The following is a 13,545-nucleotide window of genomic DNA, read 5'->3' as shown; positions in this document are numbered from 1 at the left end:
AGACGGCGAGTCCACTCTTCTTTCCTCTTTTTCTTCCGCCGACTATTCTGTGGCTGTTACAGCACGGTCTGAGAGCGTGGCCCGGAGGAGGCACCCTCCCCACCACAGGGGCCACCTCTTGTTTTCTTAGGGATGAGTCAGGACCTGAGGGGAGGGTGTCCCTACACTCCCACTGCCCTCTGTCATTTGCCGGAAGTGTCATGGGGCTGGGGGAGTTAATAAGCGACTAAGGCCATATCGCTGTCTTTCCTCCCAGGGTCCCGGAGGTGATTCTGGCCACCTCTCACTAGGAAACATCACAAACCCGCATCCTGGGTCTGACTCCCTTTCGGGAGACCAGGTCTACTTGCAAGAGGGCAACAGGTGAGAGGCAAGAAGGGTGTCACTTGCCAAAGAGAAATGATGTTGAAATCCACCTCGGATTACTTACAGAAGCACCCGATAAGGAGGAGGGAGAACGCAGATCACTTACCGTGCTGGCTTTGCCTAGTCATTCTGCACTGGGTCCAGCTACAAACCCCCATGGGAGCAGAGTCCACAGCGGGGCTGCCCCCCGCAAAGCCCTCTTCCTTGGGTGACAGCAAAGCCACACGGGCAGCGAGCAACTGGAGGGGGAAACTGCAGATGGGGGACCTGTGGAACTTGCAGTGGAGCTGACCGCTTTTGGGGGTGCCTGCACATTCAGGAGTGTGACCCCAGCGTGACCTCACCCAGCGCCCCACAGTCACATAATCCCTGTAATCGGGTGGGTCACTGCAATTAATATCAGAGCTATTTCTCAATCTTTTGTCAGGTTCCTTTGTACTGCGGATAAATACTGTCCCCAGGGTGCTATCTCTGGCAGCAACAGGGTTGGCCACTTGTGCCCAGACACACTCTCCCAGCTCCCCCACCAGAGGACAGGGAACAGCTCAGGGGGGCAACCGGGAAGCCCACCCAATGACAAGCCAGGCATCGGCCGGCAGGGCAGAAGCAGGTGATCCGTCAGCAGAGCAGAGGACGCTTTGCTGGCTTTGTGCACTGTGTGTTATGCAGGGTGGTGTCAGCAGTTGCTGCCTGTTGTGGCGAAAAGGCACCATGCAGCTCAGATGCTGCTGCTTGAGGTCAGGGTGACGGAAGGCAGGCTGTCTCACAGTGATGTGTGCTCTCTAGGTGACTCTCAGGGGCAATGAGGACAGGCAGGGTGGGATGGGGGTTGGCCCCACAGCCAGACCCTGGTCCAGCCTTGGCCTAGAGCACCCACGTCACCCAGGCAAGCACCTAACTTTTTTTCTCGGTTGGTGACCGCGTTCAGATTAGAGCCGCTGGGTGGACATTGTGCAGGGCGGCGATGGTCACAGTGGCCAGTAGTCATTCCCGAGATGGCCTTGCTCCCTCCTCTCCTCCTGCCCTTTTCCCTGCTCCTTGCTGTCCCCGTCCAGCTTGCGCTCACCTTCGTCTGCTTCACCCTCTGTCCTCACTGCCAGGTGTTGGGGTGTGGGGCCCTGTGGCCAGGCACAGTGGCAGGAGAGCTGCCTTCACCCACAGTTGTGGGTTCGCAGAAGAAGACATCGGAGCAGCACTGCCTGGTGCTTCACTTGCTCACCCCTGCCGTTCCACGCCACGTGCCACCCGCTCACAGCAAACACAGGCTCTTGCTGCGCTGTGCGAGCCCGCTGCCTGTGGACGTGGTCGAGCGCTGGAAAGAGCGTCCTTGCGCTGCGCCAGGACTCATCCCTCAAACCTCCACATGCTTGGGCATTGCTCTCTCCTTTAGGGTCAGGTAGGTTAAGTTAAAACTTTTCCAAACAGAACTCCAGCTATTTGAAGGCGGCCTTCTTTGACCCCAAACTCTTCTCTTGTCAAGTAAACATCCCAGCTCCCCACAGAGCAAGAGTCCTAGCCTCCCCAGCAGCCGGTTTGCATGAGGACAATGGCCCCCTGTGTCACCACATCTGCCCTCATTATGTCATTGAAGAAAATCACAAAGCATCTCACTGACATCCTCAGTGCCTCCAGGAGCTCTTCCTTCTCCTGCGAAAGACGAATTCAGGTAGAAAGAAGATGAGCAGAAAGACTCGCAGAACTTCCGGGGAAGAGGGAGAAGTTCAATGCCACCAGGAGCAGGGGGTTTTCTGGAAGTACCAGGCAGTGGGGGCACCTGACTCAGGCTTCGGGGGGAAGGGTGGGGGTCAGCAAAGGGAAAGCGGATTTTCTCAACAAGCCTCTATTGGAAAAGACGCACGTGGAAGGGCATTTTGTGGGGAAAACATATTTTGCTTTATTTTATTTTTAATCTGTGGGCAGACCCAACAGCCACAGTCATACGCAGAAGGCCTTGCTGTCCTGGTTCCTGCAGCCCAGGACCTCCAGAGGCTTTGAATCTTTTTCGGCGCCGAAGATGTTGTCCGATGAAATCATGCATCCCGCAAAGAGCTCTTCAGGGAGCCGCCGAAAAGATGAACTTTAATGCTAGGATAGGTCTTACACTCTGGGAGGTTTGGAATCAGCACCAGCTGTGGCTGTAATTATTCATTGAGAAACTTCCTGAAGACTCAGGAAGCTTTATTCTAAAATTAAAAGTCGTTGTTCTAAACATTGAATATATTTCTCCTCTTTTCGGGCCCCCCTTTCTTCTTTCTCTAAAATCAATGAACATGTCCTTGGGTAAGGATTTTTAAAAAGTGCTTATTACCCATGTATTTTTGGTAATATATACAAGTTATTACTTATACTAAAGATCAATAATTTGGGGCAGTTTAAAAATAAGGGACATGGAAGGGAGGTATTGAAATGCTATCTCTGGAATAGCAGGACACTTGGGTTGGGTGCTACCTGGTTGAAAGTCAAGTCCAATCTAGTTACAGACAGGTCCTTCAACCCAGCAGCATCCTGGTGTCTCCCCGCTGGATGCCAGGAACACGCCTGCCCCCCGAGTGAGGACAAAATGTCCCAGACGTTGCTGTCTGTTGCCAGATGAGAAGTGCTGGTGCAAACCCTGTATTTCAGAGACGAGAAACTGAGGCCTGGAGAGGTAAGTGAAGGGCTGTAGGTTAGGCAGCTAGTTAGAGCAAACCCTGAAATATCAGGCCTGTTCGGCTGCTGCCTCTTCTTGGCCGCTTTCACAGAAACTGTCCCTAAACCTCTGGGCTAATGTCACACGGTTCTATCTGCCCGGGTCAGAGCCTCGGGCTCAGACTCGTAAAATCATGTAGCTTCTGTTGAAAACCTCAGACTTGGCCAGTGTGCACTGAGTTGTCTCCAATTAACTTAAGAACTAAGATGTTTGTGCAATTTCAGTGATGCTCATTGGACCTATTCTAAGTAACCAAAATGTTTTCCCCAAGCTCCTTCTTTTCCAGAAAGTATGTTTCTCTTTCCATCTCCTTCACTTGTGAAATAACAAATGCCTGAGCCAGTCCCAAAGGATTTCATGCATTTGACCATTTCCCTTGGTACCGGCAGTTAGGTGACCCTATGCTTGCCAATTAGTAAATACATCTGTGCATAGCTTTTGTTCATTTGATGATTGGGCGTGATATGTGCAAAGCTGAAGTTCATGTCATGAAAATTTCTGGTTTTATCTGAGATCTTCTGCTCACTACACTCGATGCCTACACCAAAAACAAAATCCCCCAAAATCCCAACCAGATAATTCACATTTTTGAAACCCTGTGTTCTTGTCATCCACCGCTTATTCACCATGTTGACACATAAGCAAAGGAGAGAGTAAAGGGGGAGCCAAACCAGACTCCGGAATGTTCTTGTTCAGGTGTGCCGCAGTGAACCAGCCCTTCCTGGCTGGGGCGGGATCGCTCCCTTCCCGGTTGCTCAGGGTCACCTGGCAGCCTGCCTTGGATCTGCCACAGCTGTGTGGTTGTCATTCTGTCTTGCCACTTGTGCTTGGAAAAGACCACTGAGCCAGCAAACGGCCGGCGACATTCAATCTCAACTCCGATTTATGTCAGTGTGCCAGTGACGAAGTTCGCGCCTCTCCCTCTGCTCCGCAGCGTGTCCGTCTGACGGGCAGATCCTCCCGGCAGCCGGTGCCAGCGGCCACAGCAGGTGCCTCTCCTTGCCCTTTGTCGAAGTGACCCGGAGCCCGGCAAGACCGGCCAGGAATGCCGTTGACGCCATCTGGGGGCTCAGCACTGCACCTGCTTACGCTCCCGCTCTGCCAGAGGGTAAGAGGCACCGTGTTCCGTGTTGTCAGATGTCCTCCGTGCCTGGGACGGTGAATGGCTTTGTGCAGAACTCTGACATGCCCACGGTCAGTGGAGGCCAGGGTGGGAAGGGGTCAGGTGAGCACTGCACAGTCAGAGCTCCGCCCCTACCCTGGAACCACGGAAGCTTCTGCACGCTCCCACGCCAGGTTGTGACCTGTGACGAAGCCCAGGGAGCCAGGTCCATCTCCTGGTCCCTGGTCCCCTGCAGCACAACATTGGAGGTGGCCAGAAGGGAGTCTCGAGGTCCAGGTTCCATCATGCTGGCTGTTGGGATGTGTTCTGGTGAGTAGCCTGGCAGATGGGCCTCTGCCACTGAAGTTCCCATGACACCTGTGAGCTGAGTGTGCAAGCTCACACATTTCCTCCCAAGAATCCAGCCAAGAGTCAGTCCCTTCCTCGGCCTCCCGGAACCGGGTCACTCAGACAGTCCCAGGCTCCCCACATGGTAACCTGGCTGCGCTATTTTACAGCTGAGGGCACTGGATCCGAGTCTGCCCACAGAACCCATGTGGAGTCATGCCCCACGCTTCCCGGAGAGCCAGCCCCACTGTCTCCTGCACTGCACCACACAGCCTGTCCACTCCACACGCCACATGCATGCGGCTCACGGATGAGGCACAGTGCAGAAACCGAGAATGCTTTGTTATGGAAGCGCTGTGGTGTGTACTACAATGCAGAACACATCACCATTTTGGCAAAATGATGTGTTTCCTGGGAAGCCATGAGCAGGATCCCAGGACTGTGATTCTGTGAATGAAGAGAAGGGATGAAGGGTCCCCAACTGGCCGTCTCTTTGGGTGTCTGGCATTCTCCTTGCTTGTCCATCATGACAATGTGTATAGGCCTGGAGACACCTGGTCAGGTGTCACCGAGGTCACCAGACGCACAGGGAGCCCAGCAGTGGGGCTCCTCTGGCCAGCAGGGCAGGCAGCAGAAGCCCACGGAGGCTGTCCATGGCACTTCTGCACCGATGGACGTGTCTACGTGTGTCCTGCCTGTGACAACAGCAGGCAGCTGCATGTGAAACTCTGAAATATGGTGAGTGCATTTTCAATTAGACTGAATTTTAACTAATTTGAATGTAAACTTACATAGGCACAACTGGTTAGCAACTGCGTTATTGGACAGTGCCCAGAAAAACCCCTCCCCCGGGCTCCCAGGTGATTCTGGTGGTCGGCAGGGGCAAGCCTGGGGCTGTTTCCCAAACCTCTGGGTCCCCATCCTCTGGACCGCGTGCACTTCGGTCTGGGGGTCTGCTGCCCTTCGGGCTCCAGTGGGTCGTGCCTCTCCTCCCAGAGTGCACACACGATCTCGTTCCTGAGGATGACTTCTCTGCGTGTTGAGCGAGCGGGCGGCACCTCTCTCCCTTGGGGGCCTTCAGGGGGCCCCTCCAGGCTCTGCCTCCGCAAGGATCACCGCTCGTGCCCTCAGGGGTCGTGCCCTCGCACCTTCCTTCCCCTGAAGTCTTCTGCCTCTGCCCCCACGCTCTTGGGCACCAGGGCCCAGGGACGGTCTAGCTTATTTTTCTCTGCAGCTCTGCTCTTCAGTTTACACAGGTGACAGAAGCCACAGGTGGATGAATGTGAAATGGTCCGATGTAGAACCTCTCAAAGCACCTTCCACAAAGTACTGTTTTGGCTCAAACTGAATACATTTCAGCTGCAGCTGCAGCCAGCTCTGTGTTAATGATCAGAAAATGGTCCGAAGTATAATTTCAAATGTTTTCTCTGAAAATTTTTCTTCTTAGATTGGATGGCTACCAATTTTGAAGCACAGAATGAATCAGGTAGCAAATGAGCTCTTTTCTTTTTAAGTTTGAAATATTTCTATTAACAACCTAAAAAAGCTAGCTCAGATTTCTCCTTTCTGAAAGGAATTTTGAGGCAAGCTTGCAAGCTGAGACACCCGAACTCTGTGTGAGCAGCAGAACTTCCAGTGGTTCTTCCAGTTGCTTAGGCCAGAAGCCTTGATGGTGAACTTGACCTCTTTCTCTCCAGCACACAGGAAGCCCGCAGCCCTGCCTTCACCAACTGTGCAGAACGGGATGGTTTTTACCACCTTCGCTGCCCCAGCCACCTTGGCCTCTCACAGGGCTTCCCGGGCCCATGACAACGCCTCTCCCACCCAGCGAACGAAGGGGTCCTGTTCCTCCTCCGTGGCTTCTTCCCACTCTAGAATAGGCCCTGTGTGATCTCCCTTTCCCACACACTCGCCTACTCACCGCTCCCCCCCACCGGCCTCTTCCCTGCTCTGCAGCTTCCCTGCAGGACCTCGCCTCCCAACCTGCCCTCACCTCCTCCAGGTCTCACTGTGCACCGAGCAGCCCTGCCGACTATTTTCCCTGGAGAGACAGCATCACCCCAACGCACAATGCAGCATGCAGTCCTTGCTATTGCCTTTTAGCATTCGTTCTTTAAAGCATATTTTATGTGGTGGTTGTGTTGAGCTTCACTCTCCCCCATGGAAGTGTAGGCTTCTGATGACAGGGGTTTGACCCTTGCGGTGTCCTTATTGCCCAGAGGTGTGTCTAGCACGTGGCAGGCACCCATGACTGTTTAAATGACTTCATGAATGAATCTTCACAGCAGGACTCACATTCCGTAGGTTGTGTAAAAAGCGACGGACTTTGAAGTGACCGTCCCCAACATTGATACATAACTCAGGCCCGGGCTGCATCCATCTGCCCACCCTGTGAAACCTGCGGCCCTGGGGGCGGGTGCCCACACTTACTATCACAGGAGCTTTTTAAAAACAGCCTTTGTGGTACCGTGCTGTACGTTAAACTGCACGTAGTCAGGGGTAAATCTGACATTCCCACACGTGTGCCCCGTGAATCTGTTACCGCAGTCAAAACAACGAATGCACCCAACGTCACCCCCAGCTTCCTCATGTCGTTTGTCGTCATGCGTCCGGCCTCCCCACCTTGTTCCAAACACAGCCACCTGTCCGCTGCCACTCTAGGTCAGCCCACATTTGCTGGGGTCTCACACACGTGAAATCATACAGTGTGGGCTTGTCCTCGGCTCATCCCTCAGTGGGTTGTTCTGAGCGCCATCTTGGTTGCGTCTATCACAGTTCATGTCTTTCCCCAGTGACGAGCAGGTCACCCCCATGCACTCACCGGCTGATAGATACCTGGGTCCTGCCCCTCCCAAGTCTGGGGCCATTATTAGTAAAGCAGCTGTGAATAGTTGTGCACATGTCTGTGTGTGGACCTGCGCTTCCACGACTTCTGGGTAAATACCCAGAAGAAGAATGGTTGTGTCATCTGATAGGTGAACATTTAACTTAAGGAAAATCCAACCTGTTCTTCTAAGTAGTTGTGTGCTGCTCACACTCCCGCCAACGGTCAGCGAGAGCTCCCGTCCCTCCTTGCCCTCTCCAGCACTGGGCGTGGCCAGTGTTCTTAATGTTAGCACGCAGGCACCTATGTGATCGTATCTCATCTTGCTTTAAATTTGCATAACTAACAGCTTTTTGAAGTATAGTTGACCATATAACAAACTGTGCATGACTCAAGTGTACGATTTAATGGTATACATTGCTTTATTTATTTGCTATCTATCTGTTTTCTTTGGGGAAGTGGGTGTTCAAATATTTTGCCCATCTTTTATTTTCTTATTCTTGAGACTTGAGGGTCCTTTGCATACGTGGATACAAGTCCTTTAGCGACTGATTTGCAAATATCTTTCAAAGGACAGAAATTTTAATTTTTGGTAAAGTCCAATTTATCAATTTGCTCTTTTCTAGATGGTGATTTTGATGTCATGTCTAAGGAATATTTGCCCAACCCAAGATCACAAGACTTTTCTCTTACGATTCCTTCTCTAAGTTTCGTAACTGTAGGTTTTGATCTCGTATGTTATATAATGTATACATTGAATCTGTGATTCAGTTTTGAGTGAATTTTGTGTCTGGTGTGAGGTGCGTGTCAAAGCTAACTTCTAGGCGTGTGGACATGTACCCGTCGTGCCAACGCCACTGGCTAGAAGGGCCGTGCCGTCTGCTTCTGCCCCGACAGGCCTTTACCCCTCCATCACGGCCAGTGGTCCGCGCCTGGCTGTGCCCTTCCATCAACCTGCTTGGCTCTCTTCCTGCAAGACCCCGTTGCCCTGACAACCGCGGCTTCATCGTAATCTTGGAATCACGTGTTGTTGGTTCCCCAGGGTTGTGCCAGGACCTTCGTCCCCTGGTCCTTTGCATTTCCCTGTGACTTTTCAAGTGTGTTTGTGGGATGCTACAGAAAAATGCTCCGGGGTTCTGTCAAATCTAGAGATCATTTATCAGGGGTTAACATTTTAACAAGATTGAGTCTTCTGAGGGATGAAAACGGCTCGCCCCTCTATTTGTTTATGTCTCTTTAATTTCTCTCATCACGTCTCAAAAGTTTTCAACACACAGGCCTTGCATGTCTTCTGTCGAGTTTTTCTTAAGTATTTCTTATTTTTGATGCTAAATGATGTTTAATTTCAACTTTGATTATTGTTGGTACATAACATTTTTTGTATATTTATCTTGAATATTACAGCACTGGTGAAGTTACTTATTAGCTTGTGAAGTTTAATTACGAAGTAACTTAGTGTGATTTAAAAAATTGGTTTTTTGTGTGCTCAGGGTTAGATAAGTATCGTGGATCTGTGGGTTTATATTTCTCACCAAGTTTAGAAAGTTTTTATCTATTATTCCTCTAGAACAGTTTTCCTGTTGCCTACCTCTCTATGCTTCACCAAGGCCTCAAATTAGGCTGTCGAAGGTTGTCCCCCAGTTCGCTGATCATTTTGTCACTTTTTAAAGTTCTTTTTTTGTATTTTATTTTGCGGTTTCTATTGCTACGTTTTCAAAGTCATTGTGTTTGGTCTGCAAAGCCTAATCTGCTGTTATCACAGGTCATACATTTATTTTTCATCTAGTAATGTGTACTTTTCATCTCTAGACACTTGATTTGCACCCAGGTAACTGCCTGAATGGGTAGAATACGGGAATACATTTATACAGGGACCGATACGAATAACACCCCCAGTGTATTATAAATCTTTTATTACAAAATTGTGAGTATGTAATTCTGTAACAGCAACATCACACCATGTGAAATTCTAGGCGAAATGTTCAAATTGGAATTATAAGCTATTCTACCCATTTTATTACCCTGCCCACCACACTCACGCAGGCGTTACTTCTGCCAAACCCCGTATTTGCTGATTCTAACATCTTATCAGTTCCGGGTTGGCTTGGATTGTTGACTTGTCTCCTTGGTATAGATATTTTCCTGTTCCTTTGCATGCTTGTGAATTTTCCTTTGCTTGGTGCTGAGTATTTTTGTAAAGCTATAAATATCCTTGAGCTTTGTTCTGGGACGCAGTTAACTCAGAAAAAGTTTGACCTTTTGAGGTTTTGCTTTTAAAATGTTTCACTGGAATAGAGCAACATGTAGTCTCACCCTAATTACTCCATGCTCCTGACACCGGACAACTTTGGTGACTGGTCCCTGTGACGCTTTCTGGTCTGGCTGTGGGGACGGCCACTCTTCCCTCCACTTCGGACGGTTCCTGCCCAGCCTCGGTTTCCTCACACACATGTGCCACTCAGCTCTCAGCTGAGTTCTCGAGGGGACCCTCCACAGACCTCAACGATGCCCTCCCCTCTCCAGGACCCGATCCTGCCAACTCCAGGCTCCCCGGCCTTCCACACCCACAGCCCCATTAATCAGCGGGGCTCCGTTTGCCCAGGGAGTCCCCTGGGCGCAGCCTGCATCACCCATCTCTGTATCCTTCACGGGACGGTCCCATGACAGTTAGCTGCGTGGTCATGGGGCTCACCTCGTCCATTTCCCATTTCTCAGGACATCTGTCCTTCACACACTGATGTCCAGTGCCTCGGAAACTGCTGCGTGAGGCACTTCACTGGGTTCTAGGACGGTTTCATGCAGAAAGATCGATCTGGTCTGTTACTCCAACTTGACCAGACACAGAAGGTGCAAACGAACTAGTTATTATTTTTAACATACATGTGTGCATATGACTATGATTTTTCCATTGCACATGTCCCATAGATATTTTTCTGTAAATAAAACAGATCCCAGCTGTGTGCTGGGACTGAACAGATGCGTAATTTCTGAGTCTTGTTTGTGGGTCGGTCACACCTGCCAGGTACTGAACGAGTTCTCAAATTCCTGCCCTCACTCAAGTGCGTGTCCCTGGTGGACATTTGGGGACCGCTTGTCCTATCAAGGGAATAACACTCCCTTCTCAGTGAAATTCTTCTTCGTGCCCATCAAGTATCCACTGAAATTGGGTTCAGTTCACCCCTCATAATGACAGTTTTTGCTCCCTGAGAATTTTATGAACTGACTTCTTCTAAAAGGACCGTATCACATTTCCAGTCTTAAAAATCTAAGCCTAACGTCACATACTTCTAAAAATACACGTACCATGGTGAGGGCCTCGGGTGTGGAAACACTTGGATATTTCACTTAGAGGCTCAGTGAGTAAATGGGATTCCCTCAGGCGGGGTCCCACACCTTTGGGGGTGGGCACAGGGGTCCTGGGAGTGGATACGGGACCAGGACAGCCCCCGCCAGCCCAGAAATAGCCCGCTCTCTGCAGGGACAGGGGGTATGGCAGAGCTGGCACATTTTTGGGAGCTAGCAATCTGTGCCAGTGATTTTTTCCCAGGTTATTTTTGGTCCTTTCATTCTAAAGAGTTTTAACTTACAAAGGTGTCTAAATTTTAAAGAGACATTATTCTTTCATTTTTCCATTGCTTATATATTTTGACCATCTCCTTACTGAGAAGACATAAACTTTTAACATGTGTTATATTTTTACGGGGCTTTCTCTATATTATTATTTAATTCATATAAAATGTATTAGGGTTGTGAGCCAAGAAATTAGTATTATCTTTCCCAAAGGTCAAGAAATTCTCCCAGCACCATCACTTTGAAAAACACCCATCACCGTGGATTTGTGATGCCACTGTTACAAAATAGGTACTTCTGCCCCGGCTGGTGTGGCTCAGTGGACTGAGCACTGGCCTGTTAACCAAACGGTTGCTAGTTCGATTCCCAGTCAGAGCACATCCTACATTGTGGGCCAGGTTCCCAGTTAGGAGCATATGAGGGGCAGCCATATATTGATGTTTCTCTCCCTCTTTAGAGGAAATAAAGTAAAATAAAATAGGTACTTCTTGTGCTCGCTGAGGTCTGTCATGGGTTCTCGCTCTCTCCTGTCTGTCTGTCTGTCTGTCTGTCTGTCCCATAGCTCCAAAGTGCTACCCGACATCACATAACAGGAAACATGTGATTCTGTCTTCCAAAGAAACTTTATGTGAACTTTTTCACATTAGAAAGTAACAAAACATTACAATTTCCTTTGGGATTAAGTAGAACATCTTGTTTCCTGGGTGGGGTGAATTTTTACCCAACTTTGACCTTCTCAATCTTCCCGTCCAGAAATACTGTCTTCCTTGATTTCTGCAACTCAGCTGCGTCACTGAGACACATGTATATTTCCCAGAAATTTTTCTAAAGATTCCCCCAAGCTATTGTTTTTGTTGTCGTGGCTATTGTGGCTGGGAACTCTGATCGTTGCCGGTTAATGGGAAAGGCATGGATATCTGTACATTTTTCCATCAAATACTTTACATGTTTTTTACAGTAAAGTATTCTGTTGGTGCTGTACGGTTTCTCTTTGATCAGTAGGTCACTCAAAACTCTCAATAGTCCCTTGATTGTGATGCTGTGCATGAATCCCAGGGACTCTATGAAATGTTGAGTCAGAGAGGAGAGGTCACTAACTGCGACCTTGTGAAATGGCCTCACGGTGTGATGTATTTTGCTATAAAATCCTAGAGTTCCTTAGAGATGAATACAACTTTTTCTTAAAACAAATGTAACTTATTTTCCAGTGAAGCAACAGCCTCTGACATTTAGCTATTGTAATATTAGATGTTGGGGGAGAAAGAAACATAAGGGGCCAGCCCTGGCTGGCGTGGCTCAGTGGATTGAGTGCCAGCCTATGAACCAAAGGGTCGCTGGTTCAATTCCCAGTCAGGGCGCATGCCTGGGTTGTGGGCCAGGTCCCCAGTAGGGACACTTGAGAGGCAACCACACACTGAAGTTTCTCTCCTCTTTCTCCTCTCTCTAAAAAAAGAAACTTCAGGGGCCACCTCATAATGATCAGCCACCAGAAATTCCAGTATACCCTAGTGATGTCACACTTTTGTTACCTGTAATTTTCCCCCATAAATGATCACAGCATGGCCCCATTTCTCTCAAAACTACCCCCTTATTTCAGAACAGGGGCAGAAAGGAAGGCTCTAGCCACGCCCCCAAGCCGGGTTCACAGCTGTTTCCTGAGCACGCGGCATGGAGGGATGCGCTGTTGTGCCCTGGCCCATCTTCGAGCACCTGTAGCATCCAAGACAAACACACTGTGGACGTCCAAGTGGGAACTGGCTGTCCCTGAGTCCTGTTTGTCTGGGGGAGGGGTGCCCAGGCCTCAGAGCAGCTCCACAGGAACGGACCCTGGTGGGAACTCGTAAACCCACCAAAAATGCTTAAAGGCCCTGCAAACAAATATCTCTTATTTGCCCTGAAACAAGGGGCGCTTATCCGAATGCCCTGGGGGGGCTGCGCAGCTTTGCTAAGTGGCAATGGGCACCTAGAGACCGGAGATAACTGCGGCTTCTCTCGTCATTTGCCACCAGCATGGAGTCCTGTTGCCCCTCCTCCCCCATGTTTGTTCCTGCTGTGGCTTGAAATCCCTCTGAGTGTAATTTCCTGGGGAGAGAAATGAGCTTGACACCCCAGGGTCAAGTGCAGCCAAGTTCCCCGGCTGGCTGAGGCCAACTTGTTTTTGCAGCGTAGGAGAGGATGGGGGATGGAATCTCTAGCATCTCTGAAAACATTCATTCACTTATGCAACAGCGAGCTCAAGACTTGGAGTTACAAAGGATGCACAAGACCTGGTTTTAGGCAGCAGGGAGGTTATTTAGTGTGGGCAGGAAATAGGGAGAGACAGCTAGCTCAGTGATGGCATCTTCATTATCTTCCCGCGTGTTGAGCTGGATACAAAACGTGTAGAAAGCAAACATGTGGAACACGTGAAGGGCTGTGTTATAATGAGTAGAGCCGCTCTTGTATGTGCCACGTGCAGACATTAAGGAGGGGTGGGAAACAAGAGGGCTTATCAGAACACTGGGGCTGAAGTCTGGGCTCCCACCACCTGCGTAATCTCGAAGAGTCCGGGCACCTTGGTCCCATCTGTAAAATGTGAATAGTGCGCCCACGTCATGATGCTATCGAGCCAATTATTGGGAAAACGTGAGTGCGAGATTTTGAAAA

This window comes from Artibeus jamaicensis, unplaced genomic scaffold (assembly GCF_021234435.1).
Source record: "Artibeus jamaicensis isolate MK-2021 breed Jamaican fruit bat unplaced genomic scaffold, CSHL_Jam_final contig_497, whole genome shotgun sequence".
NCBI lineage: Eukaryota > Metazoa > Chordata > Mammalia > Chiroptera > Phyllostomidae > Artibeus > Artibeus jamaicensis.
The sequence above is the reverse complement of the archived record's forward strand: the minus strand, read 5'-3'. Positions refer to the sequence as shown.